The 17,286-nt window shown below is 46.7% G+C and overlaps 1 pseudogene; it reads left to right on the top strand.

Annotated features, from left to right (window-relative positions):
• Window positions 1-13,507: 13,507 nt before the first annotated feature.
• Window positions 13,508-17,286, top strand: part of LOC134523906 (E3 ubiquitin-protein ligase RBBP6-like) — a 39,910-nt pseudogene continuing 36,131 nt past the window's right edge.

Below are 17,286 nucleotides of genomic sequence, written 5' to 3'. Positions count from 1 at the left end.
CGCACCCCTCAGGACTGTGAACTCCACCAGCGGCTGACCACTGCAGCCCAGGCTGCCTCCAATCTTGATGTCACCCATTAGCTCATTTGCGTCGGTGCCCTTCAGGTCCAGTATGGCTGCTCTTCTGGTGGGGCTGTCTATTACCTGGTTTAAGAAGTTATCTTCAAGGCACTCGGCTCTGGGAGCCTCCTGGGTTGCCTACAGCTCGCCGTGATACTTTTTCCAGCAGCTGTCGGGGTGGCGGAAGTCCCCCAGCAGGACGAGAACTTGTGAGCCCCATGCCTGCTGCTGTAGCAGGAGCAAGAAGGCTTTGTCAATAGGCTCCCCTTGATTGGGCGGCCTGGAGTAGACACCAACCCCAAGGCTCCCTTTGTTGCCTGGATCTCTAATTCTTACCCATAAGCTTTCAACCTGCTCTTGGCTATTCTTCAGAGACAGCTCTTCACACTCCACCCGTTTCTGGAGGGCAGCCCCTCTGCCCCCGCTTCCTCCCCTGTTGCTGGCTATGGATAGTCACACTCCAGTCATGGGATTTGTCCCACCAGGTTTCAGTAATGGCAACTAGGTGTCAGCTTTCTAGCAGCATGGCGCCTTCCAGCTCCTCCTGTTTGTTGCCCGTGCTGGGTTGGGGGTTTGTAGGGGGGCTGGCTGGGGTGGGTTGACGGGGGAGTGTGCTGGGTAGGTTTTGTTGGTAGATTTCCTGGGAGGTTTGCTGGGTAGGTTTCCTGGGAGGTTTGCTGGGTACGTGAACTGAGTGGGTTTTCTGGGTAGGTTGGCTCAGTAGTTGGCTCAGTAGTTGGCTGGGTACTTGGGTACGGTGGCTGGGTCGGCGAGTGGGTATGTTGTCTGGGTGGTTGGCTGGGCAGATGTGCTGGGTAGTTTTCTTGGCTGGGTACTTTTCTTTGGTAGGTTGGCTGGGTGGTTGGCTAGGAAGTTGGCTAGGTAGTTTTCTTGGTCAGGTTGGTTGGGTGGGTGCTTCGCTGGGTATGTTGGCTGGGTGGTTTTCTTAGGGAGGTTGTCTGGGTGGTTGTCTGGTAGTTTTCATGGGTAGGTTGGCTGGCTCATCACATGGAAGAGCAGTAATGGGTAATAGTCTGAGGGCCGTACCAGGCTGGGAAGTTTCCTAGTGATGTCCTTTACCCAGGCCCTAGGGAGGCAGCAGACTTCCCTAAGAGGAAGGTCTGTCTGGCATAGTGGACTCTTCATTCCCCTCAGAAGGGAGTTGCCTACAACTATAATGCATTTTTTCTTCCTCGTCAAGGTGGTTGTGATATGGGGGGTAGGGCTTTCTGACCTTGGGAACACCTCTGGTGAAAATGGACCATCATCCCCACCATCACCCATTGACTGGCCTTGCACATCCAGAGTCTCCTACCTGTTGTACAGAGGCACCTGGGAAGGTAGGCTGGGCAAGGAGCGGGTTCTCCTGCCACCCTGGCTATGGACTTGCCTCCATTTCCTTGAAGCTACTGTCTTCAGCCCAGCAGGGGGACGTTGCAGGATCCCCTTGATCTTGTTTGTTATTTTTTTTCTGGTGGCTGTTCCTGTTTCTGTCTCAGGGAGGGCAGAGCATGATTCCATCAGTCTGTCTCTTTCTTGGACTCCCTGATGCTCCTTAACCCTTCTACTACCTCTCGTAGCCCTGTCACCAAGGCGAGCAGATCGCCCACCTGGTCACACCTCATGCTGCTGTTCTCACTGCTGCCCTCCGTTACGAGGGAAATTCTCTGGCAAGCCCTGCAGCCCAAGACCCGCATGGTTTCACTGGAGCTCCGTCTGGGTTGCCACATCCATTCCGGTGAGTGCAGACGACGTGGCTTTCTGCCAGGTGGATACGGTAGCTCTGCTCCTTCTGAGACTGTGATGACCACCAGTGGAGCTCATCTTTTGAGCTGGTAGAGTGATGATGCCCTGCCACGCAGACTGTGCCACACTCTGCTTGCAGCGCTCCTGGTCACTTCTAGTCCCCAGGCTGTTTTTTATTGGTGTGGGGTAGCCGCTGTGGCTCTGTCAATGCCCACACCTTGTCAGCGTCTTCCACCAGAGCTGCTGCCACCTGGTGGGTCTCTCCACTGCCCTGGCTTTTCCCTGCCTCGGGAGACCCTCTGTGCATCAAGCTCTGCCGGTCTGCTGTGGACTGGGCCAGCGCACCTCGGCGACTGACTCCAGTAGCTGGCATTTAGCATTTTAGATTAGAGGAATATAATTTATCGCAAGCAGATATGACGCTTCCCTGTGTGAACTGCATTCAGGACCTTCAGTGAAAACCTGTTTCTGTGTTCATGATACATGTGCCCCCAAACCAGCATGGACAAGACAAACGTTTATTACTTGGAAGCATCATCCTCTATTCACAGAAACCATTTTGCCCTATGCACTTTTATACACTTTGCGCTTTTTATGGCTGAGTCATTTTAGTTAATAAAAAATGAACAGTCTTAAAAAAGTGACAAGTCTTTTTCAAGTTCTGTCTATTTTCTGGTAAAGTGTGATTCTCAAGTACTGTGTTAATTAAAAAGTAAGCCAAAATGTTGCAGTTTAGAAAAATCACACAAAGTTTATTGTATAAAATTTCTATATTATTGTTTTGGAAGTATCAGAATATGCAATTATGTTAAATAGCTTACAACCAAGATTTATCAGAATCTCTTGTGACACAAATGTAAAATTCAGAAAATCTGAAGGGCTATTTTATCATTTTTTTCCTCTGTTTCTTAGGTATAAGCTTTATGACTGCTTTTGGGGTAAGTTGTTCATATTGTAATACTGCTTTTAGTGCACATTGCGTAGACAGACTTTCTTTTCCCAAACTTTTATCTGTGCTTTATGGTTTTATGTGTCGATCAGCAATGGAATGTTTTATTCTTTGGAAGCACTTTACACGCCACAAGGAAGCGAATCATTACTATTCAGGCTGAGGTGGGTTGCTGACATGAGGGCATGTGAAGTATTCGCTGGTTCAGCGCAAAGTCCTCCCCCAGGCACACTGTCGCTGCCTTCAGCTTTATCCTGAACCTCACACCTTTGCTCAGAAAAGGAAGCTCAATTATGTCTACATGCTGCTGTGATTTGGGCAGGAATCCACGCAACTAAAACTGGACGCAGATAAAGATGTGCCAGTCCTTTAAGACAGAAATACAATTGGTATTCTCATTTCCAGTCAGCGTATGGTGTATTGCTCAACCTGAAGAGCTTGTGCTTTAAATGAAGTACTGTCTTCAGCGTCTTCACCTATAAAATCAATGAAATGCATATGAAATTTTGAATTTAACCATTTTCAGGTGATTAATACCAGTTAGTACTGTATGTTTTTCTCACCCAGACTGGAATTTCAGGAATGACTAACTGGAATCTAAATAATATGTCCATTTCAATTAGTCTGAATAAACAGGGTGTTTTAAAATAGTACCTCAGAACCGTATTGTAAATTGGTTGTTTTGGTAGAGAATTAATAAAATACCAAGCCTAAGCTCTTTGTATCTTACACCAACAGCACCTGACCTGCTCTGAATTTAGCTTAAACCAAATTAAACAAGATCTCAATTGCTGTTATTGCAAATGGACATCTGATGCTAAACCTCAAGGTGACATCTGTTCTCTGTAAGCTTGTTGTCTTTTTTGTGGATACTGCTGTAACTATACCGGCACAGTTTATCAAGAGTTGTGATAGATTGTCCATCTCAGTGTGTGTTTGTCTTACCCTACGTGTATAACAGCCCAGGGAAACAGTCCAGAGCCTCATACGGGAAGACAAAATTGGTAGGTGTGGCAGCTTCTCCTTATTTTATTATACTGGTATTTTAAAATAGAAATCCCAATTTTATAATACTGGCAAGAGCATACAAATGATAAATGAAGGTAATAGTTTACCATTTTTCCTGACGCTTTACTTCATTGGTAATGCTGAACCAACAGCATCATGGAAGCTCTAGCCTGAGATTCATTCTTGAGCGTCTTGAAGCACTGACTGCAGGCTGCAAACGGAAACTTGCTGTGAATACAGGATCCTATTTAATTCTTATTTATGGTTAATATCTATCTGATGGCTCCATAACTCACAACATTTAACAGGGATCTAGGAAAAAAAGCTGTGCTGTCATTTATCTTTACTTGCTTTCCAAGAAGCTGGTTGACCAGGGCCAAGATGAGGACCAGCGTGGCGGTAGGAGGAGAAGCCTTGCAGGAAAGGCTGGAATCTGAAGGAGGCAGAGGGTTTCTGTTTAACACCTGCTTTGTGTAAAAGGAAGGCAATTTGGGTTAGTCTGTTCCCTTCTTCACCAAGGAGCCATGCAGGTGGAGCTCACTGGAAGAAAGGGCCTTGTTCCTGCCATGCTTCTTCCACTGCTCATGGAAGAAACAGATGAATCCTCGTTGTTATCCCTCTGTAAGATGGATGACATTTTAAATGTGAAAAGGTTTCCAGTGCTCTTTGGTGTGCCAAGTGCTGCTTGTGTTTCAGCTGTGTCAAAAAAGGGGCACAAAATCAGATAAAATGGACCAAAAATGTCGACAGGAGAAGGAGGGTTGAGATGCAACTGGCAACTGTGTGTGTACGTTCTGCACGTACAGCAGACCTGGGGACTCGTGGCACGTGCTTGCCCAGCGAGGCTGGTCTTGCTGGCGGACACTGAGCAGCATTGGTCTGCCTGCGGGCAGAGTCGGAGCTGGGCTGGGTGCTCTCCCTCCTGCCCGCGGGACCCTCCTGCTCCTCCTGGGCTGTACCCAAACAGGACGCTGGGGCTGGGGTTTGTAGGAGAGCATCTTGGAGCACAGGAGAATCCTTACGGAACCTTACCCAGAAAAGGTTAGTGGGCATTTTAGATGAAAGTTTACGTGCTAACCGGAGGGAGCCAACTTAGAGAAAAATAAAAATCTATTTTTCTTGAGGACGTATTTGTGTGAAGAAAGGTTCCAAACTCTTTTTCCCCGCCATAAGGCACGAAGCAGCGTATTTCCCACGAGATGGCACTATTGCCTCATGCACAGAAAAAGCAGGTTTTAGCCTCAACTGCAGTTTTAAAAGCAGATTGCCAATGTGAAGTTTGCATAGAAATGCACAAATTTTACAGAGCCGAGCAGTTATCAAGAGATCTCAAATGGAGAATTAGCTTGCTGATTGATCTGTTAAAGGTCGCTGCCTGTGGATGTGAAAAATCCTGACATATGGATGATGAGATGAACATCGCCATCAATCCATTATTGGAGAAACTGGTTTGGATTTAGGTTTTTTTGGGTCAACTTTTTGAAATTAATGTGGCTCTCTAAAGTGAGTGGTATTTACCTGGTCATACTGATCTTCTCAAAGAACTTTTACTTTAAAAAAAACACCAATAAACCCCAAACTGAAAATCAAGTTGAAAATTAACTACTTTTAACATTTGTCCATTTTTTATCATTTCTAGTTCTTATCTAGTTAAAAAAAAAGTCATCTTGCAAAATTGTTGTATTCTGAGTAATTGTTCAGTTGCGATGGCTGGCTGGCAAGTTGCTCCACTATTCCCTTTCTCTATGACTGAAAGAGGTGTTTTCCTAATAAATTCTGCAAAGTCTCTCACTCAGAAACATATTCCCTACCTTTAGCTGCACCTTCTGTTGATTTTCTAATCAAAGACAGGGTCAATTGCATCGAACCACCAGGGCAGAGCTGGAAGGAGCCCTGCTGTCACAGCAAGTGCTTTGGATAATCACGTTCTTAATCTTACTAATTGCTTATTTTGTACCACGCTCTGTCTCTTATTGCAGTGTTGTTCCAGAATTTCACTCCTCCGATGCTTGGAAATTCTCTTCTGATTCCCAGTCCAAATTTAGTCACTTCCAGGCTACATCTCTCTGTTCTTCTGCCAGTATCATTCTTTACCTTCACACGTCCTTGTTCCCTCCTTTGGTAGTTGCCCCACTGATGAGAGCAATCATCTCTTCTCTTACTTTTTGTTTCTCTAGGCTAAAGGCTAAGGATGCTTGGAGAAAAGTAGAGATGCCCTCGCTGGAGAGCTTACTTTCACCGTGGAAACGTCATCCATTTCCTCTAATGTTCATGACTCAGTTACTGGACTGTATTAGTTTTAGTTTAGGTGGTTGTTCAAGATGGGATTATGAGACGTAAGCATATGCATGAATGCTGTTCCAACCACTTTCCCTTGACACTCTGAATTGATATTGCAGGCACCATGAGATGGTTTGTACTCTAATGGGTAGAGAGCTCCGTTAATAAAAATACACTTGATACACAGCCTTCACGTTAGCCTTTTTTGGCTCATTTGTGATTGTCTTTAGGCCATTTGAGTCTCTGAAAAAGATTCGAAAATATCCATTGCCTTTTCAGCTGATGCAGGAACATTCTATAAAGCAGGTCTCTAAGAAGGAAAAACGAAGCCAAGGCAATTATTTCATTCTGTAGTTAACCAGCCATACCAAGCCTGTCTCTGTAAATTTCAGCAGACATCGGCTGAAAGGTCAGTGCTGAAGGGACATAAACCATTAAGGCCCGTGATCAACCCCTTCAGAAAGGAAAGGTGAGCACCACTGATGGTGCTAAAGGATCAGGCAACAATTTACGACTCCGAAGTTTTAGCTGTTTCATGATGGGCTTACTGTAGGTTTTCTGTGTGTTATTTAAGACTGGTGGTCAGAAAAACAAGAGCATGTGTGGTCTCTAGAGAGTGAAAATCACAGCAATTACACGACCGGGCCGCAGCGGGAGCAGAGGCCGCAGCCCCCAAAACAAGATGGCCGCCGGGAGCCCCGTGCCGGGACTACAGCTCCCAGCGTGCCCCGGGGCGCCCTTTCCTGCCCTCTGACCCCCGCAGGAACCAGGGCCGCCTCCCCGGGGCTGCCCCAGCCCATGTCCAGGGCCAGGCCCCGGAGCCCCTGTGGAGGCGGGAGGAGGAGGGCGGAGAGGGCTTGCCTGCTCCCCAGAGCTGTCCTGACCCATGTCTGCAGCTCGTGTGTGGTGTCCAAGTCACACAGCCGATTTGGGGGTGGCAGCTCTCTCCTGTGGCACCCTGGCGACGGGGGCCAGGCAAACCCCATCCCTCCCTTTGGGACTTCATCCCCGAGAAGACTCAGTGCAGACGTACCGTGTGCTGGAGAGCATCCTGCAGGGAGGTGGCAGCCGTTTGCAGAGCAACGCTGAGACCCGTCTGTCAGCAGAGGCACCTGGTGGCTGCAGAGCAGGCCAGGTGAGCTGGTTCTCTTGGAGGCCACCACTGCAGCCTTCCTCTGTCCCTGGTTTTGGTGAGATATGGAGCAGTGCAGAGATGTTTCTCGGGCATCCAGGCCTGAGGAGGGTTTCCCAGTGCCCCCGTGAGAGATCTTGCTCCCAGGAAGCACCTCGCCATAATGCCGAGGCCGTATCCACCCCCCTGGAGCTGGGTACAGCTGCCCTGGGGGGTCTCACAGGGAGGACAGGGTCATCTGACACATAAATGGTGAGCTGAAGCCTGGTGGCCATGGCTGGCCAGTTCAAAGTCTCCGAGAGCCTCAGCCTTTCTCCCCAGGAGTGTTTAACCCAGGTTTTACTGTTATGTACAGGATCTGGGTGTGTTGGCCCTGGCTTCCTGGGGTTATGTTATTTTTACATTATCTTGTCTTCTGCATGGTCTTTTTTTTTGTGGAGAGTCCTCTTTTTCAGCTTGTTTACCATTTTAAGGTTTAGATAGGGGTCTTTGTTTTGTGTACAATGTTTTGTCTAGGTTTTTTTTGCTGTTTTGATGGATTGTATTGTGTTTTCTATCTTGAAATGATAATTTCTGGTCCAGTATGTCTACTGCAGGTCGGGCAGTGCCAGTTCTGGTGCAGTCCGACTCGTTTCTGACTTCTGGCCCCTAAGTAATGACTGCCAGAGGACTGTGGGTACTTCTAAATTTACGTGGACTTCCAAATTCGGGGTCATTTCTCCTGCCTTGAGCAAGAGCCATGGGAAGACGCCAGCCACACGGAAGGACCAGGCTTCTTGGTTTTTGCTTTTGAGTTAGAAACCTGCAAAGAGGCTGCTGTCGTTTAGTGACATTTCGTAACGCAACTGAGTATTGTGTGACTTGAAACATTGCTGGCAAATCATAGAATCATAGAATGGTTCGAGTTAGAAGGGGCCTTAAAGATCATCTTGTCCAACCTCCCTGCCATGGGCAGGGACACCTCCCACTAGACCAGGCTGCTCAAAGCCCTGTCCAAGCTGGCCTTGAACAATTCCGGGTATGGGGCATTCAGTAGTTTTCTGGGCAGCCTGTGCCAGTGGCACACCACCCTCGGTGTAAAGAATGTCTTCCTCATATCTAGTCTAAATCTACCCTCTTTCAGTTTAAAACCATTCCCCTCGTCCTATCGCTCCACTCCGTGACCAAGAGTCCCTCTCCACCTTTTCTGTAGGCCCCCTTTAGGTAGTACTGGAAGGCTGCTATAGGTCTCCCCGGAGCCTTCTCTTCTCCAGGCTGAACAACCCCAACTCTCTCAGCCTGTCCTCACAGCAGAAGGGCTTGAGCCCTCGGATCATCTTCGTGGTCTCCTCTGGACTCACAGTTCCATGCCCTTTTTTATGTTTGGGGCCCCAGAGCTGGAGGCAGTACTTCAGGTGGGTTCTCACAAGAGCAGAGTAGAGGGGCAGAATCATGTCACTCGACCTGCTGGCCACGCTTCTTTTGATGCAGGTGAGGATATGGTTGGCTTTCTGGGCTGCGAGTGCACATTGCTGGGTCATGTTGAGCTTCTCATCCACCAGCACCCCCAAGTCCTTCTCCTCAGGGCTGTTCTCAAACCATTCTCCTCCCAGTCTGTATTTTCGCTTGGGATTGCCCCAGCCCATGTGTAGGACCTTGCACTTGGCCCAATTAAACTTCTCCAGCCTGTCCAGGTCCATCTGGACGGCTCCAGCCTCCCCTCCAGCGTGTTGACCACGCCACACAGCTTGGTGTCATCAGCCAACTGTTGCGTGAAAAGGGGCAAAGTGGTTTTGGCAGAAAATAAACCCCCTTGTGTTCTAACACTCCTCACCGAGGTGGGAGGCTAGGTGCAGCTAGGTTTAAATTCTGAGTGATGCCCAATTCAGCACCATCAGTCCAATCGCGTTTAATATGTATTAAACTATTACGATTTGGATACACTAACAGTGGACAGCACCTTCAGTCTAGTCGTGCTCATGAACCAGCACGGCCACTCTCGAGTCTTTGGTCGCGTTCAGTGAGAAACCAAAATGACTAGCTACTTAAAAAAAAGTGCAGTTTATTTAAACAACAGATATACAGGTTCTTAGGATTGCCGGTGATAAATACACTGTCTGCAAAGCACGTGCAAATGAAAGTATTGTTACATATACAAAACACGCGACAAAGTTATAAACGATACAGCCTGGCTCTAAATGTAGAAAAGAGAGTCTGTAGAGAAATTTCTAAGTTTCCCAAGGAAGCACTTGGTATGATCTAAGTCTTACCCAAAGGCGTCCCTATGGCGGGGAAGAAAGGCTCAGCCTGTCGACTGATCCCAGAAGTCAGTGATGTAATTCTTTATGATGGTGTCTTCCCTGGGTATCCCCCCTCTCTCGGGCTATTTTTATACTATTTGTTATCTTCAAGGTGGAGTTTGAGTGACTTTAGACATACATACTTTTATCATGATTGGTGTAAATTTCTCTCGCTTCACAATTAAAGGTATAGTTTACGAGAAATTCAGGGCGCAGACTCAAGAAGGAGTGGTCGCACCTTGGAGGCGGGTAGCCTTCGGGATGGAGGTGTGTTTTGGTATTATAATGACATTATAATGAGCAAAGTTCGCACAAAGGACAGCATTTCATCAAAATTTGACAAAATGTTGGCTCTGAGCATCGAGCGGGCAGCTAATTGGCAGCTTATCTGTTTCATGGTGTCATCCCATTCCTGTATCCACTCTACATCATAAGGTAAAGCCGCGGAATAATTGCATCCCGTCCTGCACCTCATGTAGCTTATCAGGGAACCACAGGTGTTGTATCCTTCATGCCAGCTGCGGCTGTTTTCTACCTCAGAAGCCTCTTGATTTTATACTTTTCCTTATTGTGTGAGCAATGCTGTACTTTTGTATTTTTAGCCAATTTAGTATTTATTCCACACCAACTTGTTGAGGGTGCACTCAATCCCAACATCCATGTCACCAACAAAGATGTTAACTAGAACAGCATTCATCACTGCTCACCACTTGGTCATCAAGCCGTTGACCACAACTCTTTGAGTGAGGCCATCCAGCCAATTCCTTATCCAGCGAGTGGTCCATCTGTCAAAGCCATGCCTCTCCAATTTAGAGACAAGGATGTCGTGTGGGACAGTGTCAAATACCTTGCCCGAGTCCAGTCAGATGACGTCAGCTGCTCTTCCCTCATCCACCAACACTGTAACCCTGCTGTAGAAGGCCACCAAGTTTGTCAGGCACCATATGTCCTTAGTGAAGCCGTGTTGGCTGTCACTGATCACCTCACTATTTTCCGTGTGCCTTAGCAGAGTTTCCAGGAAGATCTGCTCCATGATCTTGCCGGGCACCGACGTGAGACTGACCAGCCTGTCTGTGGAGGAAAACCGATTGCCTTTAGGCATAGGAACGAATGTATGGAACGTTCCAGGCGTAAGACTCCCCTTTTCATCTGTATGGCCCTAAGAGCTCTATTGGCATTGCCAGTCCCCAGCCCCTGGAGAGTGTGTGAGCTTGTCCATAGGTTTGCTGTCCAGGCATAGCCAGGGATCTCCTTTAGACTAGTGACAAACCTGTCTTGGTGGAAGGCTGGTGTCCTTCCTTTCCTCAGTGAAAATTGGTAACACAGATGCCCGTCCCTGTACCGATGAGAATTCACTGGGACAGATTCCCAGGAGGGTATTTCTGGCAGAGGATGGGCTTTTAGTGCATATCCAACAGTGGGGCTTTTTTTCCTCTGCTGCTGTAGTTTGGAGTGTGGCGATGGGCAAGTTGTGGAGTGAATACGTGTAATCCACCACGGGCTTACGGGCAAGGCTACCATATTAAAACCTGGGCTTCCAAATGACTATTAACAGGAAAAACAGACATCAATAGCAAAATTAATGATCCCTTTTATACAGAGGACAGCACTGAAATCAAAAGGGTTTTTGATTTGTCTTCAGTTGCTAATGAACTTCCAGCCTGACAAATGCCAGCAGGCTGAATGGCTGCCTGGCTGATGTCACTTCTGTAACGTCTGGGTCTGTGTAAAACAGAGCCTTAAAACCAGAACGTTAGATGGCAATAAACTGTGATGGGCCCAGTTATTATCACCGGGAGAAAAAATGTTTTGAAATAGGCCAAACACGGAGATTCTATTACGGCAGTTGAGAAACCGAAAGCAAAGTTTTAGGTGAAAAATTGATGCTTGTAAATATATTACCCCATAAAGTATTATTGTAATATACGTAATACCATTTTTATCTCAACTGAGTGAAGAAGCGTCTGCTTCACTAGGTTCTGTTAAAGGTGGTGTTGCCTAAAGGTGACGTTAAAGAAGGAATATCTTTCATACTTTAAAGAGCATCACTCTTGTTGTGCAGTGACAAGATGCTCCTCTAGGAAGGTTGTGTTGCACTTTGACCTTTGTAGAATAGGTATAAAATTTGAAACTTGGTGTATTAGTGACACAGATGCTTATCGAAGCTTTCCTAAGGGTGTTTTCACATGAAAATACAAAAATCCCCGCATTGGTTTTAGAGCAAAGCATCTAAAAGCTTTTAGAGAAGGCATCAGGTGGTCTGTACAATCAGATTAATGATTGAAAGTATGTTAGATTTTATTGACTCATTCTTTCAAAGCAGTAGAGGTGCTCCTTTGGAGCACAATACTGTGTGATAATAACAGTAAATGAAAGTTCCATGAAGTGCCTGGCCTACCGAACTAGCTAATTGAAGAAACGAGGATACACCTGCTGTAGATGAGATCATTGACCCCTCTTTTGGTGGAAGCTGAAAAGGTATTAAAGCCAACTGGTATCGGTCCCTTCACAGAACTGACTCAGCAATGTACTCTGCCGTATGTAAACACTCTTCCACTAATTCTCTGACACGGTGACCAAGCTCGTGGGATACTTCAGGAACCAAATACAAATATGTGCTGTGATAAGTGTCCTCTACTGAAAAAAGCCATGCTTCACCAAGCTGTTGCCAATCTTCAGTCGATCCATTTAAAAGTGAACTGATTGACTTGTAAGGAGAATTCATTCTTACATCAGCCTGTTATTGGATGGCGGGAGCGGTCTGCACGGTGCACTTAACAAGCAGATTGAAAACGAGCGTATCTCTATTTATACATGCAAGGACAGTCTATTCATAAGGCAGACGTCCATGCTTCTCTTCTAACAGTCAATGAATATTCACAAAATACTAAAAGAGGACTTATTCCTCTTTTTGCATCGTACACCTGTTGTGCACGTTCAAATTGACCTCTGCAGGCTTGCAGAATTTGTGAATAAATGCATTGGTTGCTGTCCTCATATATGCAGTCTCTTTCTAGGAGAGGTGCTGCAACTAGGAGAGGTGCTCCAAAACCCTCCATTCAGCACAGGCGTAGCAATCTCAGCCTTTTTGTGGAGCTGCTGTTGCTTATCCCGTGTGTTTATCCCATGCTTATCCCGTGTGCTTCAGGCACATGCTGTTTTTGGAAGGCATTTCAAGGCTGTCTTCATAGGTAGGTAATTCCTTCATAGGTAATTTCGTTTGACACTCTCTGCTCTGCAAAAAGTGAATTCACGTCCCTTTATTTATTCAAAATTAATTCAAAGAATTCACGTCCCTTTGGTTAATTCAAACTAGATGACCAGCTTAAGAGGGGAGGTAGCACTTTAGCTGCAACCGATTCTGCCCTACTTGTGAAAGTAAGCTCAAGTCCCAAAATGTCTGTGATCCAAATTCCAGCACGGCCAGTTTTGTTTCCATTGAAACGTAAAGCCCTGAGCAGCTGAGAGGTCTGGCTGTTGATGCTCCAAGAAATAGACGCAGGTGGCGGGCTCTCTTCTGTGTTTGGTCACTCTTGAGCACCAGCAGCACTGGGTGAATTGTTTTTATGTGACAGCCATGAAAGCAACGGCGCAGAGTGTTGGCGCTTTAGCCAAGTGTTTTGGTGCAGGGCAAGCTGGTCTGACTTCAGGATCTGGTTTGTGCAGGTGAGACTTCGCTGTGGTTTGTTTTCTCCAGAGATCTCTTGGTTTGGTAGCCTAACGGAAGCAAACGCAGCTTAAGCTAGATCAGGAGAGAACCTCGTGCGTTAGCAGGCCCTCCTTTAGCGACTTTTGAGACCAGTTTGCTGTTGGCATTCAAACTTTTTTACAAAAATGAAGAATATTTTGCTGCTTGTGTTTGATTATCAACCTGAGGATTTCTTGAAAAGTCCTGTTAGTATGTTGAGACGATAACAGTGAGCTGTTACATATAGAATTTTGCATTTGTATCTGTAAAAGGATCCTCTGGAGTGCTATGTAATTACAAATTAATATGCATTCTTACAAATTGGCTGATTTTTTTTCTGTGTTTATGTTGTTACAGAATACACAGATGACAATGCCCTGATTGCTAAGAACTCGTCGGTAACTGTGAGAAGAATCCCTGTTGGAGGAGTTAAAGCTGCCGGCAAAACATCTGCCATGTGAGTGTCCATAAAGCATTGAATTCTCTGTTAGGGGTTTCAGTGTGTGAACTTTTTAAATGGATATTAGTTTACGGAGGCATTCTGATTGTATCTCTCTTGTGAAAGCTGCAGTGTTTGTCGTCGTGGGGTAGATGTTACTGTACCTGTCCCGAAGTAGGCTGACATTTTTAGGCCTGCCGGGAGATGGGGTTCCAACTCCATCAACGGTAACTTTTAAGAGGATTCTACTGGGATTGCTCTTGGGGTTGGCTCTTCTGAGACCCAAGTTGTCGATCCTGTTTCCTCTCCGTGGAGAGATCCCGTATTATATGTGTTTGCTTTTATTGCTTTTATAGGAACGATGGATAGCCATTGTAGTGTAAACTCATAATTTGTTTCCATCTCAGAAGAGATGCCTTCAGGCACTCCCTCGTAATTCTGGACACCGCAGCCTTGTGCTTATAAACATGGCCTTGCTTTGGGGGTGAACTTATGTATTTAAATACATGTGCTTAGTGCTGCCTTGCCACTGCATCCTCCGTTTCTGGCTGGATGGCACCCTCCCTGGCTATCGTCGTGCTGCCCCAAAATGAGAGGATAGATGCTGCTGGCATCAAAGGTCAAATAAACACCCGTATGTGGGGATAAAGACAGACCAGCACTGCTGTGCTAATGTTGAAAATTAACCAGGCAGATGAGCTTTCTGTTCCTTCAGCTGGAAACATGGCAGAAACCACTGGTAGAGGGGCTGATGTTTGGGGATGATGAAGGTGTGCTGTAATGGTGGAGAGGCCTTCAAACATGCGTTACTTGCCTTGTAGTATGTTCTTCGGGGTAAATGGATGAAGAAACCATTGTGTGGCAATCTAAAGTATTTCCTTGTGCTTCCTCACCTTCAGAGTACGTGGCTGTAATTGCGAGCCTGGTGGTGGTCTGGCAGTGGCAGGAAGCAGGAGCCTTTCTGATTGTACATCAATTCCACAGCATCTTTGTCAGGTGACTGATTTTTTTCACTTAAGTAAACTTGCGCTTTGAAGAGTCCAGACTACCCGGGTTCTTTCTTAGAAAGCAAAGTGCTCTATCTGGTACCTCTTTGCAATACCAGGGATATACAGATTGGCTAAGGTTACCTTCATGTTTTGATGGTTGATTATTCAGGACCACAAAACTGTAGTGCAGACTTCATATTTTTGATGCTGAGGTAGCAGAGACAAAATATCTGAGGACTTCCTCTTGCACTGCTGTACTCTGTATCTGTAAGACTTGGAGTAAATTGTGACCAAGTAGAAACGTGACTTTGGAGGGTTTTATTAGTTGCACTGAGTGTACCAAGAGGGAACAGTTTATGTATGCAAATGAATTTCTGTATTCACTAGATAATTTAGAACATAATGTTTTGATGTTCAGGTTTTGTAATCTGTTTTCACTGCTTTATGTTTGGTACGAGTGCTTTATTTTAAGTTCTGATCACCTTTATTTCTTCTTCTAGAAGCAGAACTGAGCCAGTGAGTGGAACATCAAAAGCGGTATGTAAAAACACAATCTCACCCTTTTTTCAACACACTTAATTCTAAACAAGAAATTCTAAGCAAATTCTAAACAAATAGCCTTGTGTTAATTTTGCAAATGTTAACTTCATATATTTTCCAGTAAAACACAGTATGTATTGCAAATACAGTGTATTTAATTCAGCATAGTAAAGACCGAGTAATGCCGTCGCTTGTGCAGTTCGAATGTGAATATTGGTATTTGTGCCTCGTAACGCATTGTATTTCATATGGAACATGCTGGGCTATTTCCTGTATGACTTTGTGTTGAACAGGTGATATATGATGGTTTTTAGATCATGCCGGTTCAAGGTTTGCACACTGATGCGCTACATCTGTCTGTCTATAGCTAGCCAATATGTATGTTTGTATGGGGGAGTGGGGTTTTTGTTTCTTGCAACAAAAATTGTTTAGAGCGTATTTTTTTTCCATTTTCACATTGTATCACTTAGCTTTTGTTTTTAAGTACTTTTTTGCCTAATGCTTTTTGAAAACGTTTTCAAAAGCCACTGAGAAACCATTATTGCTAAACTTGGTACTGTTTCTTACCTTTGACTCGGGGGCTCAACAAATACCGAACCCAACATATCCCATACATTTTGAGGACAGTTCTGATTCCTTTTCATGTCCTTAAATACTTGGGCATTTGTTCCTAAAAACTGTACAATTGAAGTGATACTGTTTGAGCCCCTCTGAGTACCTCAGTGTCTTTAACAGGTTGACGTGAATTTACATATCCTTGCTACAGAAAGTGGTATTCTGAAGTTCTGCCTTTGATCTTTCCACTTTATCTGATGAAGCAGTTTAGTTTAACAGTTTGTCTGCAAATAAAATGTCTAAACCCCAGTGTACAAATTCTGGCACAAGGTTATAGCCTGGTGCATTTGTGGGTAAAGTTCACTGTGTACTTCAACAAAACCTCCAAGGGTCCCACCGTCTTCAGAGCCAATGCAGAGGGCATCGCCTGTCCCAGCAGGGTTGTCTGCTCTGTAGGAGCTGCCTTGGATCAAATGCCACCAGAAGTACAAGTTCCAGCCCTGCCCGTAGACTGCAGTGACCCTCTTGGTGTCACTGGGACCTGTTGATTGCTTTTCAGAATTGTAGCTGCGTTTCCTCTGGGGTTTTGCCTTTGGGCTCCTGTTCTGGCTGCTCATCTACTAACCCGTAAGAGATGTTGTATGGTGAGACGGTAAGGAATGGAGGATGATGAGGGGTCGGTGGCTCAAAGGCCCAGAAGGTGCTGCCTGGAGCCTGGGCTAGCACTTGTACATGAGGACGGGCTGGGTTTTTTCTTGGCATGTCAGTACATCCAGACTTCTTTGGAAGGACGTGCTGCACTTGCCCCAGCGTCCCAAAGACAGTCTGCAGTGCTCTGGGCAGACCCACTTGTTAAGTGATGGCATGGTTAGGAAGAACCACTTAAGACAAGAAGGAAGTCTAATGTGTTGGGATTATTAACTTTGGGGGTATGTATGTATTGAGCTGCCCCTCCTTAAGGGGGCTTGTCCCCGTCCCCACCGCGCTCCTGTTGCCATGGCCCGTGTTCCAGCTGCAACTGCCGGTGCCTGGTGACAGGCACAGCACAGCACTGCTCCCCTGCTCCCCACGCAGCCCTTTTCCCCTGCTCCTGACACCTCGAACAACAAACCCAGCCCTTCCCTTCTCCCAGCACCTGTGTCTGTGTGCTGACATCTAGGAGGCATCATGAAAGCCCTAAAGGAGAGGACACTTGTGCTGCCAGAGGTAGGGCCCCACTCCAGGGAGGTGGGCACCCCCCCTGCCCGGGCAGGCTGGAGCAGGCACCGCGGGGATGGAGTGGGGTGGGCACCCTGCTCTGGGGAGCTCGGGGGGCCGGGAGCTCGGCTCGCCCTTTCCCCCCACCCCTGCAAGGCCAGGGGCTGGGAGAAGCCTTTCTGGGCTGCCCATGCCCTGCTGGGATCGGGCCTCCCTGCACCGGGGGACACGTCCCCCGGGGAGCCCAGGGTCCCTGGGCTGGTGCCGGAGGGATGCTCGCCGGGAGCAGGCAGGTGCTGCCCGCAGCCTGAGCTCGTGCCTCCGCTGCCCCTTTCCAGGCCGGAGCCCTGGGAGATGATCCCTGCCCGCGGAGCAGCACTGAGCCCAAAGGCTGCCTGCAAAGAGGAAGGAGCTTCTGGGTGCC

The sequence above is a fragment of the Chroicocephalus ridibundus genome, chromosome 15, assembly GCF_963924245.1.
Source record: "Chroicocephalus ridibundus chromosome 15, bChrRid1.1, whole genome shotgun sequence".
NCBI lineage: Eukaryota > Metazoa > Chordata > Aves > Charadriiformes > Laridae > Chroicocephalus > Chroicocephalus ridibundus.
Note: the sequence above shows the minus strand (reverse complement) of the source record. Positions and strands in the feature narration are given on the sequence as shown.